The sequence below is a fragment of the Tiliqua scincoides genome, chromosome 5, assembly GCF_035046505.1.
Source record: "Tiliqua scincoides isolate rTilSci1 chromosome 5, rTilSci1.hap2, whole genome shotgun sequence".
In the NCBI taxonomy this organism is placed as follows: Eukaryota; Metazoa; Chordata; class Lepidosauria; order Squamata; family Scincidae; genus Tiliqua; species Tiliqua scincoides.
Window position 1 is genome coordinate 140,731,153 of NC_089825.1, and position 16,058 is coordinate 140,747,210.

A 16,058-nucleotide genomic window follows, 5' to 3' on the forward strand; every position below is an offset into this window, starting at 1 on the left:
TATTTTAACACAAGTTTATTTTTTGTCTTTCCATTTTGACATGCACACACAACAATGAATATTGGCTTGAAACCATTGTTTGTATGTTGGAACAAGAGGAAGGAGCCTGGAAGAGTCTAGAAGTTGAGAACTAAAGAAAGAAAAACGAAAACTTCTTGATTTTATCCATGATCATGGACTGGCAACGCTGCTTCAGTCTACTGATATTTTGCTGGACAGGAGCCTTCATTCATTCCACTGTCCAGATGGTGGTCATAGACCAGCTACCATTCTGTGGACCGAATGTGCTGGACAATTTCTTCTGTGACATCCCACAGGTAATCCAGCTGGCCTGTGCAGAAATCTATGTGGTTGAGAAACTCATGCTGGTCAGTGGTGGCCTGATAACTCTACCTAACTGCCTGACCTTGCTGGTTTCATGTGTCATCATCCTGGCCTCCTTCTGTGGCCGCTTTGGAAAGGGTGGTAGGAAGGGTCTGTCTACCTGCAGCTCCCACCTGACGGTAGTTGGCCTCTTTTACGGGCCTGTTGCTTTTGTGTATCTTAAGCCTTTCTCTGATTCTCAGGTGGACAAAATGGCTTCTGTGTTCTACATGGTGGTCACCCCTGCCCTCAACCCCCTGATCTATACTCTGAGGAACCAAGAGATGAAGGGAGCCATGAGAAAGTTGAACGACAAATGTCAACTCCTCCTACTGCCTCATAGGGAGTAAATGTGTGTAGTTTCATTGACTTGATTGTGGAAGCTCTTCCCAGGACTGGGGAGGGACACTATTTTAGTGGTACTCTGTTCTTCCTTGAGTTTGTCCTGGGCAAAATGCAATGATTGATGATGAAAGCAGTACTGGATCCATTCTAAATATTGTTGTTGTTTTATCCATTCAGTCGTGCCCAACTCTTGGTGACTTCATTGGCAAGAACTCTCCATGCCACCTTGTCAAGCACAACTTCTTTCGATTGTAGGATGTTAATCTTTGCATCTGTGTTGATTGTGTCTGTCAGGATGGCAGAGGAGGATGACCCTTGCCTTCCCGGTAGTAGAGTGGTACAGGAGCATAGGGAGGTAGCACAGGAAGCGGACAATCCCAAACAGAGCCAACGACAAAGACCCAGGCTTGCTTGTTGCAGAAGCATGTATCGGTAAAAGGAGCAGGCAGAAGAGTAGTCAGTCAAACAGACCAGAAGTCAGGGACACAGCACAGCACAGTCACGATAAGGCAGTCCAAGGCAGAACGCAAACCAGCAGCACGACACACAGAACTCCACCACAGCAAACTCACATTTGGTGTCTGTTCTCGCCCCCATATATACCGGGGCCAGCCAATCAGAGTAGGGTGACCTCATAGTCACAAGAAAATCTTGTGACCCACTCTGATTGGCTGTCTAGTGGTGCATTGCACCACTCCACCATAGCCTATGTGACTCTGCACACACACCCCAGAGTCGCATGACACATGTGACTACAATAAGAGTGCCGCAGTCCCAATGTTTACATTTGTTCACCGGGACTGAACATCAAGGCCCCTCCTGCTACATCCAGGCCCTTACATTCAGGGCTTGGGATGTCAAAGGCCTGACAGTATCAAACCAGCGTGTTCATTGCCTGCCCCTCCTTCTTGTTCCACTGACCATTCCTAACATCATTGACTTCTCTAGTGAATTTGCACACGACATGGCCAAAGTGTAGTCTTGCAATTTTGGCTTCTACTGATGTATCTAGTTTTATATGGTCCAGCACTTCTCAATTACTTACTCTGGTTGTTCATGGTATATGTAATAATTTTCTCCAACCCCACAATTCTTCAGTCAGCCATTCTTCAGGTGAAGTATGTAACCACACATTGGATGCCTCGCTGCATACTACGTTTGGGGCAGGGGCAATCAAAAGGCCTGCAAGAGGGAAGGAAGGAAGTGCTGTCAAGGGTCCTGACATTTCCCTGGCACAGGGACCTGTGCCAGGTCATCCTTGAAAACCTCACACAGGGGCTGAGGCTGCCGAATCTTGTAGGGCCACTCCTTGTCACTGAGCCTTGCAGGCAGCTTCTGCAATCCAGGTTAGGGACAACCCATCCAACCCCTCGTACTGTTAGGCCACTGAAGGGTGGTTCAGCCCTGCCTTCGCTGACCTCAAGGTGCTCACTAATGGTCATGCTCCTGCCTTTGAACCTGCACTACCTGCCAAATTAGAGGTCCACATGGGAGGAATTTCACATTCCTGGACTGGCCAAACAACCCTCAGTCCCAGGATTAGAAGCATGGGATCAGCTTTCACAATGGATGAAATGAAAGGATCATGGATTGAGTGAGGATTATATATAGAGGGTCATATAAAGATACTACGGGCACAATCCTAACCCCTTATGTCAGTACTTTTCAGGACTGGCATAAGGGTAATGCAGCTCAGAGGTAAGGAAACAAACATTCCCTTACTTTGAGGAGGCCTCCGTGAGTGCCACCCAACTGCAGGCTGCAGCACATATCCCATTGGCACTGCCATGCCAGTGCTGGAAAGCACTGACGTAAGCGGTTAGGATAGCGCCCTCCATCTGCTTACTTTCTGTGATGTTGTAAAAAAACAAGATTCAAACTAACTCATCAGCACAGTTTTCCCCATGTATGTATGGGGACTCCTGATGTAGCGTGCAAGACAGTTGGGATACAGATTAATAGGCCAGTTCAAACTAAATTCCTGTGATGTCATGCAATGGAACTGGTGCAGCCTCTGCTGTATCCAGCAGGAAAACTGTGGCTGCTGAAGATTTCCTCAAAGTAAAGGGGTACCTTCATTCCTTTACCCTGGGAAAAGCCCCAGTAGCCTCAGTGGGGCTGCTTGGATCCACACCTGTTCCATACCTCGTGTAAACCTGAGATGTCCTGTGTCAGGCCTTCAGGTTTGGAAGGGGGATAGGCTATGGTGGAGGCCTCTTCTGCCATCCCCACCCTCCTCCAAAGGCCTGAGCAGTTCTTCTCCCTGCCCTCCCCCATCCCAGAAACAACGCCTCCCCAACCCGGTTTTGCCCTTCCCATGCCCCTCCTGCCCTCCCACTGTCCTTTTCCAGCAGGCGCTGGTCTCCAAATGGTAGTGGGAGACCAGGGCAAAGTCTTTCTGCTGGTAGGATGGGCCTGTGTGCTGGTGCAACAGGTTATATAGCAGATTTGTGACAGTGCATGTACTCAAACCAATGGTGGAGGTCGACATAGAACTGGGCTGCCCATAAAAGAACTGGGTGAATTTCTGCTGATGTTGGTTCTTCTTGTAAGGAGAAAAAGCACTTGAATAAAAGCAAACAGGCCCTCTAATGTTTTACTGTTTACAAGAACTTCAAAATCTCATTCATTTCTAATTATCCCATTGGGGACAGAACAGCAGCCAGCACCATCCAGCATGCTGACGTCTTCATCAACTTCAGAAAAAGAGCAAAAAACCTTTAGAAAAGGCTGTGAATACAGAGGGTGAGAAATCCAAGGTCCTCCAATTGCAGGAGGATTATATTCAGGGAACCTCGAAGGGCGGCGTCCTCCCATTTTCCAGAGGTGGTGAAAGATACTGGGGTGAGAGTATTCTCACTCTAATTCTCCCTTTGCATCCTTGTATGGAGAAACTAAGGGCTCAATCGTAACCAACCTTCCAATACTGACATAGCTGTGCCATTGTGCATCTTGCAGTGGAAGGCTGTCAGGGGGGCCTCCTCAAGGTAAGGGCAGGTGTGTTACTTTACCTTGGGGCTGCATTGCGGCTAGGTCAGTGCTAGAAAATAGGTTAGGATTGCGTCCTTAGTCTTATTTTAGTTCTCTGATTTCTCATTTTCGTAAGAGTAGCATCCTTGACCACACTAACTTCCACCTCCATCTCTCACCTTGTTCACCTGGATTTCTTGAGTTCCCTTTCTCCATCATTTCTGAGCCTTCTGGAGAGACCACAATATTTGGAGGATGCAGGATTGCTTTGCAATGAAGTTTTGATCACTGAGATGGATAGGACCTGACCCAAACCTACTTAGATCGTGACAAGAGTGAGTATTGCAGTTATTTTTATGACTTTGTAAACTCTTGAATCCGTTGCTTCTGTTTTCTTGCTTAAGCCATTTTTTGCAGCTACAGGTTGTTTTAAAGTCTAAATGTGTCTATGTGTTTGTCCATGACTTACCAAGTCTGCAATCCTAACCTCACTTTCCTGGGAGTAAGTCCCATTGAACACAATAGGACTTACTTCTGAGTAGACCTGGTTAGGCTTGTGCCCCAAGGGTGCTGTTTTTGGTGTAAGGATCATTTATTGCATTTAGAAGCTACTTTTCTGTTTGCAACACTTCACATAATTTTCATTTTTTTTTTTAAGTAGATCCTAAACCAACAAAATGATTGAAATGTTTAAATGTGTTTTGTTTTCATTAAACACATTTTGAGCTGTAGAGGAAGGAGTTTATTTTCTTTTTCACTATTGATATCAGTGCGTATTTATAATATCATTAACTCAGACAGTGTAACTCCCAAGGGCTCTGGTACACAAATTGCTCAGCCCAATATAAATTCAACTTGGGAACACTAAAAAAGCACCATAATGTAATTTTTTAAAAAGTATTGTTATACTTTTCTTCCGATATCACTTGGAACCAGGACAATTCAATCATATATTATAACAATCTCCTTCAGAAACTTGGCACTGCCAACGAGACAGACTGAAAGCAGTTGTTAATTTTATTTCTATTTACCTGAGTAGTGCACAATCTCATGTGACCTTTTAGCAGATTTTTCTGCAAAGTCATATTTAGATAATATCTATGCTCCTTATTCCAACAGTTCTCCCAAATGCTCAAAGGAATATAATTGCCCAATATCTTGCATACATTTGCCGCAGCATCATAGAGATGTTCTAGGGTGGAGGTATATTTTAACAACAGTTTATGCATTTCTGAATGCCTGAATGATGTTGATCTAATTTGCAGTCTACGGATTAAATGAAGGGGGGAAAAGCAAAGATGTTTCGTTTGAGTGGACGCATATAATAAAGGAGAAACTAATGAGTTTATTAAGAAGAAAATTGAAAGTTGATTCGCGAAGATGCCTGTACCATATATATGTATAGATTTCAGAAATAGAGAGACTGTATAAATATAACTATGAACCTGTTTATAAGAATTCAGGGTGCAATCCTATGCAGCTTTCCAGTACCGCTGCAGGAACAATGCAGCCCTGAATAAGAGAAAAAAACATTCCCATAACTTGGGGAGGTCTCCGTGAGTGCCCCCACCAACATAGGATGCAGTGTGTTCCCCTTTGGCATGGCTACGTCAGTGCAGGAAACATGGATAGGATCGGACCCTAAGGTCCCAATCCTATCCAATTTTCCAGTGCTGATGCAGCTGTACCAATGGGGCATGCATTGTATCTTGTGGTGGGGCAGCAGTCACAGAGGCTTCCTCAAGTTATAGGAACATTTGTTCCCTTATCTTATTTGTTCCCTATACTGCGCTGGACCAGGGTATCTTAGAGATCGCCTGCTCCTGTACAATCCGGCTTGTCCTCTTAGGTCATCAGAGAAGGCCTTTTTACAAGTGCCGCCGCCTAGGGAGGTACGTGGGGCGGCTGCAAGAAATAGGGCCTTCTCAGTAGTGGCACCAACGCTATGGAACTCCCTTCCCCTTGACTTAAGAATGGCTCCCTCTCTTGAGACCTTTCGGCGAGGCCTGAAGACCCTTCTGTTTAAACAGGCCTTCTGAGTTCTCGGCCTTTTAACATCTTTTTAACATCTTTTAATATTTTTTACAGGCCTGATTCTTTTATGACTTGCTGCTGCTCTATGCTCTTTTTAATCCCCTGGGGGCTGGGGATAAGAATAGGCCCTCAGTTTGGCTGTACTTGTCGTAAGAGGCGACTAAACAGCCACCGGGTAGATGGGACTCGTTAGCCTGGGAAGGCAGCTCATCTGAGAGAAGGAAAACTCTGATCCCAAACCTCCACTGCCTTGTGGCTACATCCAGTTATAGAAAAGGCTTCAGGAGTCAACCTCGAGGCAAAATCCGGAGCCGGAGTCCCTGAGGCAGTTCATGGCTGAACACAGTCACGTTCTGGCAACTCCTGCGACGCCGCTGGAACCAACCGTATTGGCCTCTGCCTTTCCATTGGACCATTTCAGCGATGTGGAGAGGGGGGATTTGCTGCTTGGGTAACAGCCTATCCTCCATACCTACTTTACCCAGGCTTCGCGCACTGGAGAGAACACTCTGTTCCAGAGCGTGACACCATAGTCTTCCGAGACTAAAGGATGCCAACACATGCTCTTTTTACCTATTTTTTACTCTTACTGCTGTTTTTTTATGATGTGTTAATATGTTTTTATTTGTTTTTAAATTATGTTTTTAATATGTTGTAAGCCGTCTTGAGTCCCTTCGGGAAGAAAGGTGGGGTAATATCTTCGGACTCAAGGCCCAATCTTACTCATGCCTACTAAAAAGGTAGGCCCATTATCGTCAATGAGGCTTACTCTTAGGTAAGTGTACATAGGATTGCAGCCTTTCCGACAATCCTATCACCAGGCTATGCTGCTGGAACTCAGGTTCTGACAGCACAGCAGCCCAACTCAGAGCACAGTCCTAACCAGGTCTACTCAGAAGTAAGTCCTCTTTTGTTCAATGGGGCTTACTCTCAGGAAAGTGTGGTTAGGATTGCAGCCTTCGTTAATTGCAAATCAGGGTGCTCTCTAGCGCTCCACTGGGTCTCTGCCAGAGAAAGCAAGTGGTACCGGCTGTGCTGCAGCAGCCTCTCCAGATCCCCCAGGGTCAGTATGTCAGCAGCACAGTGGTTCATGCGCAGGCTGGGGAAGGAAGAGAGCAGGTGAGGAAGCAGTGGGTTGGCAGGAAGCAGGAAGGGTGGATTTGTAGCAAATCATCCCCTCTTATTAAAACATTTCCCCTCTTTTCTAAAATGGGTACTGTACATCCGAGGAGACCCATAGGTAGCCCAGGACTTAGGTGGATGTAAGCAAAAATATTTTTACTTCAACCCCTCGAGCTATGCCACTGCTTCCTATATAGAACAGAAACTTACTGAACAGATACAAAGACTGTCTTCCTTCCACACTCCTTGATAAAGCACAGGACAAGTGAAATTAGGTTGAAAAGCGTCACAGAGTATTGATCAAATAGAAAGAAATGGAACAGAGACAGATCTCAGGGGCAGTGGTACCCCCTGGATCCTATGCCCCCATCACCAATCCAACACTTCACACAAATAAAAATTAGGCCAGAAAGAAAACATAAGTGTGGGGCAGTGTAACTTGGGGACAAATTAATAAAACTTTTATTATCTCTCCCAGCTAGCCTAGTTTCCATCTAGTAAGCAGGAGGAACCAGACTCTGGGTCACCAGCCATGCACCGTGCAGCCCAGCCCAGCCCAGCCCAGCCCAGCAGAGGTTTGGACTGCAAGAGCAAGAACTTGTCGATACTCTTAATAGTTTCAGGAGGAGAATATGGTGTGGGAAGTGATGTGACCAGTGCCTGGAGTGTTAACAGTGTCCCATGTTTTTCTTCTAGGACCAGCCATCAAGATGAATGGGTCCTCCATTACAGAGTTTGTATTCTTGAACTTTTCCTTCTCCCGCTCTGCTCAGTTCTACCTTTTAACGCTGGTGTTGACCTGCTATGCCACCATTCTTCTGGGTAATTTGCTAATTACGGTGACTGTGTGGTCTGAGCCCAGGCTCTTCCAGTCCCCCATGTATTTGTTCCTTTCCAATCTATCCCTCCTTGACATGACAATGGGCTCAGTGGCCGCCCCAAAACTAGCAACCGATCTATTGAACAGTGGCAGTACCATATCTTATGGGGGCTGCATGGCCCAGATATTTGGCCTCCACTTCTCTGCCAGTACAGAAATGTTCCTCCTGACTGTCATGGCCTATGATCGCTATGTGGCCATCTGCCATCTGCTGAATTACACAACCATCATCAACCCACAACGTTGCTTCAGTCTCCTCCTACTTTGCTTGACAGGGGGACTCATTCATGGCATTTGTCAGACAGTAATAGTGGCTCAGCTACCATATTGTGGAGCAAATGTGTTGGATAATTTCTTCTGTGACATCCCACAGTTGATCGAGCTGGCCTGTTCAGATGTCTATGTTGCCGAGATGGTCACAGTGGTCAATGGTGCCTTGATAGCCCTACCCAACTTTCTGATCTTGCTGCTTTCATATGCCATCATCCTGGCCACCCTGTGTGGCCGTTTTGGAAAGGATAGTAGGAAGGCTCTGTCCACTTGCAGCTCCCACCTGACATAGCCTCTTCTATGGACCCGTTATCTTTGTGTACCTGCAGCCCTCCTCCAACTCCCAGGTGAACAAGATGGCCTCTGTTATCTACATGGTGGTCACACCTGCCCTCAATCCTCTGATCTACACACTGAGGAACCAAGAAATGAAGGGGGCCATGGGGAAGTTGAAACACAAGTGTATGCACCTCCTTCTTGATCAAAGGGCGTGAAAGTGTTGCATTGTGCAAATGAACTCTAAATTTCAGTGAATTATTTGCAATTGTTAAATCATTTTAAAACTGTTAATTTTGTTTCTTACAGCCCAATCCTATCAACACTTTCCTAGGAGTAATCCCCATTGACTGTAATGAGACTTACTTTTGAGTAGACATGCATAGGATTGGGCTCTCGGTTACGTAAAAATTGATTGCTGATCATTTGCTTGTGGATATATTGTAGTTTGATTCAGTATGAAACTGGCTACTACTGAATGTGTTTGTCATGCTAAATTCTTTCAAATAGTTCATAATGATCTAGTTTTGAAGCTGCACAAATAACACTGTAACACAAAAACTGTTTGTGGAATTTTTAATATTTCTTATACAATTCCAGGCACAATCCAATGCCGATGCTGTTCCAGCCTATAGTAAATGTGCTGCAAGGGATGTTTGCAACTACTCTAATGTAGGTTGCACAGGCGGAAAGGCTGGTGCTGCATTCCAACTAACAGAAACCTGTGCGGAGAGGTAAGGCTCTGAGTGGCCTTACCTCTGAGTGGCAGAGGCAGTGGGAGGGCAGAACAGAGGCAGAAAGGGGGGTGTAATGGGGTGGGGGGAAGGTGGAACTGGGGGTGGGACAGGTCCGGAAGGGGAGGCAGGGTCAGAGTAGGTCTCTTCTGCAGTATCCTATCCCCTCTCCCAGGACTAGAAGACCTACATTGGGTTGCCCAGATTTACGCCAGCTAAATAGATGGTGCAGATCCAAGTAGCCCCATTGGGCAGGCTGGGGCATTACTTGGCGTCAAGGAGAAAATATCTCCAGCCTGCTCCTGATGAGCACTGGATGCACTTGGCCCCGCTGCACCAGCACTGGTTTGGATTGGGCTGCCAGAGGCTCTGATTTCAATGGTGATCTAAGGGCCCAATCCGAACATTGGATTGGGCTGATGCAAGTCCCTCGTACCAGCCCAGCATTGTCGTCCTAGTCCCATTCCCGGGTGGCACAGGGCAGTCCTAGGTTGCTCGGATTTGCGCCACTTCCAGAGGTGGAGCAGATCTGAGTAGCCCCATTTGAACTGCAGTGGCTCTCCCCGAGGTAAGGGGAAACATTTCTCCTTGCCCCTGGCCGATCCTCTTGTTGCTTGAAACTTGCGTTGGATACAGTGCATGCATGCTGGCCTGTTTGTTCCAGTGTAAGTTAGGATTGTGCCCTTAGTTTTTTTGGTATCATCAAACCTTTTGTAGTTCTCTTACATCCCCTATGCTATTACCAAATGCAGTATTATACACATAGTATTTTACAACTGCATAGACTTGTGTAGCATAAACTGTGGCTAAACTAGTGTTCCTCCAACTGTGAGACGTGGGTGGGTTGCATCCCAATGTTCAGTGCTGCACTGAGTCCCTGGAGCTTGCTTCCTGACCCTGCTGGCCCACAGCTCACTCCACCAGCCTCAAAATGCCTCCTGGATGAGACCAGAAGCAACTTTCAGTTCTCAGAAGCCACTTCTGGTTTATTTCCTGTTCGCTTCTGTGACTTCCTGTCATATCCAGGAGGCTTCCTGAGGCCTGCAGAGGCCAGATGAGTGGGTCATGGTCAGGCACAACCCACAAGCAGCCTCCAGGGACTCCAAGGAAGGCTTTTCAGTGCAGCACCGAGCACTGGGTTGTGACCCACCATGAAGCATGAAGTGGACTGTGGTGCCCAAAAGTCTGGGAACCACTGAGCTAAACTACTGATGCTGTGCCAAAATAGCAGCGTTTTCAAAAAACTTCACCAAAATTCATAAAGAAGCTTCAAAGTATTCAGATAAACATGAAATTGAATAAAGTGTTTTATTTGTTGGAATGTTCAACTCATGCATTCTGTTTGCAAATTCAGCAGCATCAGAGCGCATGATATCTGACAATCTAAAGTTTTGTTTGCATGCGGTGTCCGAATTCAGGAAGCTCTCCACACAATTCCAGGGGGAAAAATATTTCAGCAGTACTCTCCATCATGGGTATAGTCAGAGGCATAAGAATTCACCCCAGCGCCTGAGGCAATGACGCCATGACACCATGTGATGTTGTGACATTATGATGTCATGACATCTAGTGACATCATGACATCTTATGATATCATTACATCACTTCAGGGTTCTGCCGGAGGTTGAGGCTCAGCCAGCTTTGAGTGTTCTATTCCAATTTCTGTGGAGACTGGTAGCCACCACAGAAGCCAGAACAGAGCACACAAAGCTAATAGCTCCTCACCCCCTTGGGAGAACCTGGAGATGACTGCATGGAGCCTAGGGGCAGTCATGTGCCCCCTGCCATAACACCCAGGGCATGTGCCCCTCAGGTTCTGCCATTATACCTCTGGGTATAATGCAATGGTTGATGATGAAAGCGATAGATATTCTAAATAAATTCCACAGAAATCCAAGTAGGTTGGAGGGGGAAGGAACTCTGCTCAAAATAGACCACATGTTTTGATGCACAAAGCTCAAAGTCCACCTCCTTCACCTCATGAGAACCGCCTCTGGTTCTCAGTTGCAAGCAATCAGAGTAGACTATAATGGGCTGGATGAACCAATAGCTTGACAGGGAACCTTAACCAGTTGAATGGTCAAATACAGGAATATGAGTTTAGGTCCAATCCTGAAATGGCCCAGTGCCAGCACTGCGCTTCAGCGCCAGGTGCCATAAATGTGCCGTAAAGCATGTTTATGGTACCTGGCCATTAAGGAGCACCAGCACTGGGCCTGCACCAGTCAGGCATCTACCCAGTACTGGCAGAAGGAGGACATGCTGCTGCCGTGGGTAAGTGAAACCACTGGGTGGCAGTGCAGCCCCTGGGAAGGTGGAACAAGGGTAGGGAGAGTTACTGGGGCAGGAGGGGTGTGGGATTGGCGGAGCTCTGCTCCACCATTTCCTGACATTCGTATTGAACTGAAAGGCCTGACATGGAGCCTTTCTAACCTGAGCTGGCAAAATAGCTGGCACAGACTTGAGAAGCCCCATTGTGGGGCTTGGGGCTTTCCCCAGGGGAAGGGGATGAAAGTGCACTGCCTGTACTGGAACAGGCAAAGTGGCCTGTGCTTTATGCAGCAGAGGTTAGGAGGTGGCTGCCATACAACTCAGAGTAAGGGGATAAATATCCCCTTATCCTGAGTAATCCCCAGCCACTACACGGGGCTAGACAAATTCAAGCAGCCCGGTGTAATGCTGTGCTGGCTGGGAGGAGAATTAGGATCCAGCCTAAGTCAGTAGGCCACTCCCACTCCCCTCCCAAGCCTGGCCCATCTACTTCCCCCCCCCCCCAAAACATACACTATCCGCTCTGCCACCACCAACCCCTGTGCCATCTGCCCTCAGCCAGGATAAACTTACCCCTGCCAGGCTAGATCTGAATGCAGGGGGAGTGCAACCCTTGCATTGGTCTCCCTGACTGCAGAAGTGTTTCAAACTTGCTTTACTGCATGTTCACGATGCTCCCAGTCTGGCGCAAGTTGCGCCAGTGATGTGTGTTGTCAGGATTGTGCTCTGAGTTACGTTAATGAAAGGTGGGGCAAAAATTAAATACGCAAACTACTAATTTTGCTGGCTTCAGCTGGACTCCCAGGGAGAAAAGGCCTTTGACAGCACCCAGACCTTATAATCTCTAGTGCATAAACATGCTCCAAACTGTCTTCAATTTTAATTGCCTCATTTGGGACCAAAGAGCAGGCAGCTCTCTCCAGGGTGCTGACATCTGTGTCAACACCAAGACAGAACCTCAGGCATTGTTCTCAGTGGGTGGAATCAAATGGCTGTGGATTAAAGGAGGGTAATATAAAGGGGATTTCAACAGGAGTCTTCCTCTTAGTTTTAAGTTGAAATCGGTTTGAGGGAAACACTATTTGTCCTTGAAAATAATTGCATTTCTCATAGAGCACATTTTTCATTTTCATGTCTCAGTTTTTTGATTCATTTTCAGAAGGATCCTCTGGAGCACGACATCTTCTGTTTCTGTCTCTTTCTTCTGGCTTACCAGGCATTGCATGTTTCTTCTTTTCCCCTGCTGGTGAGTAGTTTTGGAAGTTTGCAAAGCTTAGAGAATGCAAGCAGGCTTAGGAACGGAATGCTGATAACTGCAGTTTAAAGGCATCTGCTCTGGATCTGCTTTGAACTGCTTGGAACCGAGTGGCTAGTGGCTAGCAAACTTATAGAAATGCCACTTAACAGAAATGGTGCTGTTGATTCTTGAATCTGTTCCTTCTGTTTGTGGGATCTCAGCCCTTTTTGTTGCAACCGCAATTCAAGTTCTGAATTGACAGCCATGATAGCCATGTCTTAAGTATGCTGTTTTGGTTGAGGATAATTTTATAATTGAATTCCATTTGATAATGAATTCAATTCAGTGGCTTACGAAGCACTGCGTGCTAAGGCGGGGTGGATTCTGCCTTCCCTGTCTTGACACTACAACTGCTTTGCTTTCTGTGCAGTTCTGAAAAACCTTATTCAAGCTAAGGAGCACCAGTCCTCAGCACAATTGGCAACAGTGGCATCAGGGGTGCAAAGCACTAAGTTTTGCAGGAGCCTCAACGTGGCATGCAAGGGGCCCCTTCATTTGCTCTCATGGCCTGGAATAGCTCCAAAAGGGAGGGTAAGGGGCTGTTGCATGCTGTTGTGGGGCTCTCTGCAAAACTGAGTGCTTTGCACCCCCTCTAGCTATGCCACTGATAATTGTATTAGACAAGCTGCCCGCCTCACTGTACAGTGTTGCCAAACAGTTGCTACTGTATTCTGTGGGGCCAGGAAGGCAACTGGAGGTCTTATCGGGGTAATGGAACAGTTGTTCTCTTACCTTGTGCTGAGCCCCGGCAGTCTCAGAACTGCTGGCGCTCAGAAATGACTGGTGCAGAATTGAATAGACTCATGTAGGGCTTTCAGTCATGAGAGGGGGATAGGATCTGGCAACAGCTTCCATTGCCATCCCCTCCCCCCTCTCCACCTTCCTCCCCACCTTCCCCCACCTGTACTGCCTTCTGTCCACCCTCCTCCACCCCAAAATGTCCCCCCATCACTTGGTGCAGAACTTACTGCTGCAGGCACCTAGTGGTCTTCTGACCAGCATGGAGGCCCAGCACCTACCAATGCTGGGTTCTGCACCAGTGTCTTCTTTCTCCTGGTCACTGTGACTTGCCTTATGCCACGTTTGTGATGGCTGTCCCCTAGGCAGTGTGTAGGAGACCAGCACTATCTCAGGACAGAATCAGGCTGTAGGACTCTCTATATAATTAATTCAGCACCATGAAAATTTCAACTCTTATCAAAAATCATGAACTACCAGGTTGATAGCCCAATCCTAATTTTTCAGCACTGATTCTGCTGGACCGAGGGGGTGTGTGCTACATCCTGTGGTGGTGGGGTCAGTCACGGAGGCCGCTTCAAACATTTGTTCCCTCACCTTGGAGCTACATTGTGGCAGCATTGGGACTGGAAAGTTGGATAGGATTAGGCTGTGAATCTAAGAAGTCATTGTAGAAACATTTCCAGCAATCAGGGACTTTTATGATGGCCTGATCTGATGCCCAATTAGCATTCTGGTTGGCAGAATTCACTTTCCTGCCATCATAAATGGTGATCAAGATGCAAGCATAGCTTCATGCTTCCAGATTGCTGCTGGAGAGGCCACAGAAGCCCACGTGCGTTGGCTGGAAGACAAAGGCCTTTCAAAGGTGATGAGTTTGTGGGGTGGACATAGTGGATTGAGGGTTGGGCATAAATGGGTGAAATGAGGGGGTGTAGTATTTACATGCACAGGCACTAAGGTTTAAAATGTTTTAGCATATTTGGCATCAAGGACAGACAGGCACGCCTGCGCAGTTGAGCACGCTCAACCAACCTTGAAAATTTGTTGGGTCATTGAACTCTGTGCCTGTGAGCAGCAGAATGCTATGAAGGAGAATCTTATCTAGGAATGTGTTTGTGGTTAAGCTAGAACTAGCTAGTAGGCAGCCAGTATGAATCTTAGCATCCTTGTGGAAATTTCCCTATTACGTAACCTTATATCATGTGTTTTGAGACTTAATAAAAAGCTGGGTCAGGAGCTGGGCGACTTCACTTCACTTCTCCCTTGATTTCATTCTTGCTCCTGCTTCCAGCACTTTCAACCTCTCTGAAACCTGTCTCTGTTGTCTAATTCTTGCCACGGCTTCTCTGCCACGCTAATGCAGCATCTCGGGCTGCTTCCCAAGTAGCACCAAAATGCTACAAGGGGGGGGGCAGGGGCAAGTTAGAAACAGGAGGGGATGGTAACCAGCATGGGTGACTTGTGCCATATGTAGAGGTGGGAGAAAAAGGTTTTATTTTTTGTGGATTTTAGTGTTTTCCAAAGATAGAAGTGCATAAAATTGTGTTATGTATGTTTTTGTTCAAAATGCACATTATAATCACTTTAAAAGTGCAGATGGGAAACCCTGGCCTCTGAGCGGCCCACTTGGAGGCAGGCTGTGCAGCATGGCCTTTCCCAGTTTGAAGAGACACTTGGCCAACAGACTGAGGCAAAGAGTCAAAGAAGGAAGGCCCATAGCCAGGGAGACAGACCAGGGACACACTACACTCGCCCCCAGTGTGGAAGGGATTGTCACTCCTGAATTGGCCTTTTCAGCCACACTAGATGCTGTGCCAGAACCACCATTCAGAGCACAATATCATAGTCTTTTGAGACTGAAGGTTGCCAACAAAAAAGAAGTGCATTGTAGTCGGAAGGTGATAAAGGTAGTATAGCATCAGCAGATGCAGCCACAGTCATTACCCATGCACCCAACCCATTACATAATAAATAAAAAACAAATAAGACAGTTTTATTTATTGTGGCATTTTGTGTTTTTATTTTGTGATCAGAATTTTCTCCCACCCCTAGCCACACGGTGTCCCCTATGGAGCAAGCCAACACCTACCTTTTGTCTCCTCAAACTTGAGCCACCTAAAGACTTGGCAGAGATCCAAAGAGACCCATTGGTGCGGGAGGGGCTTATGAAGGGATAAGAGAAAATACTTTCCCTTTCCCCTCACAAGTCTCCTGATCCCCCCCCCCCCGCCAATAGCATGCAGTGCAGCAGGTTTTGGTGTAGCTGAATGCTATGGTACGGGAAACCAAAGGATTGAGCTATGAATTACATAACCTCCCAAATATTCTGCACTTCATAGATTTAGCAGAAGCAAAGAAGAAAACCCCCAAACCTATTTTCCAACCTGTCAATTACCACTCTCTTTACTCTTGCTTACAGTTTTGAGTTGTTAGCATTTGTTTTTATTGTATTGCTTTCATTCAATTTTTGACCACTTTGCTCTCCCTTAGAGCTGGATCCTATTGGAGGGCTCCACTGCCACAGTGCCTGTATCGCTGGCGATGGGTGTTGTAGACTGCTTTTTTGCACCCAGCGAGTAACTGCTGCCAGTGGTAGGTCCTGAGCCATCCCATGGGCACTGGAACCCCCCGACAGCTGGCTGGGAGGTGGGAGAGGGCATTCCAGAGATGGGGAAGGGGTATTTTAGAGTCGGGCAGAGTGAAATGGTGGGGAAGATCAGGCTCTAAAGAGGACGGGAATGGTCTCTGCTACATC

General features: G+C 46.9%; 1 pseudogene; it reads left to right on the top strand.

Annotated features, from left to right (window-relative positions):
• Positions 1–7,366: 7,366 nt before the first annotated feature.
• LOC136653935 (olfactory receptor 4Q3-like) lies at positions 7,367–8,478 on the top strand (annotated as a pseudogene).
• The last annotated feature ends 7,580 nt before the right edge of the window (positions 8,479–16,058 follow it).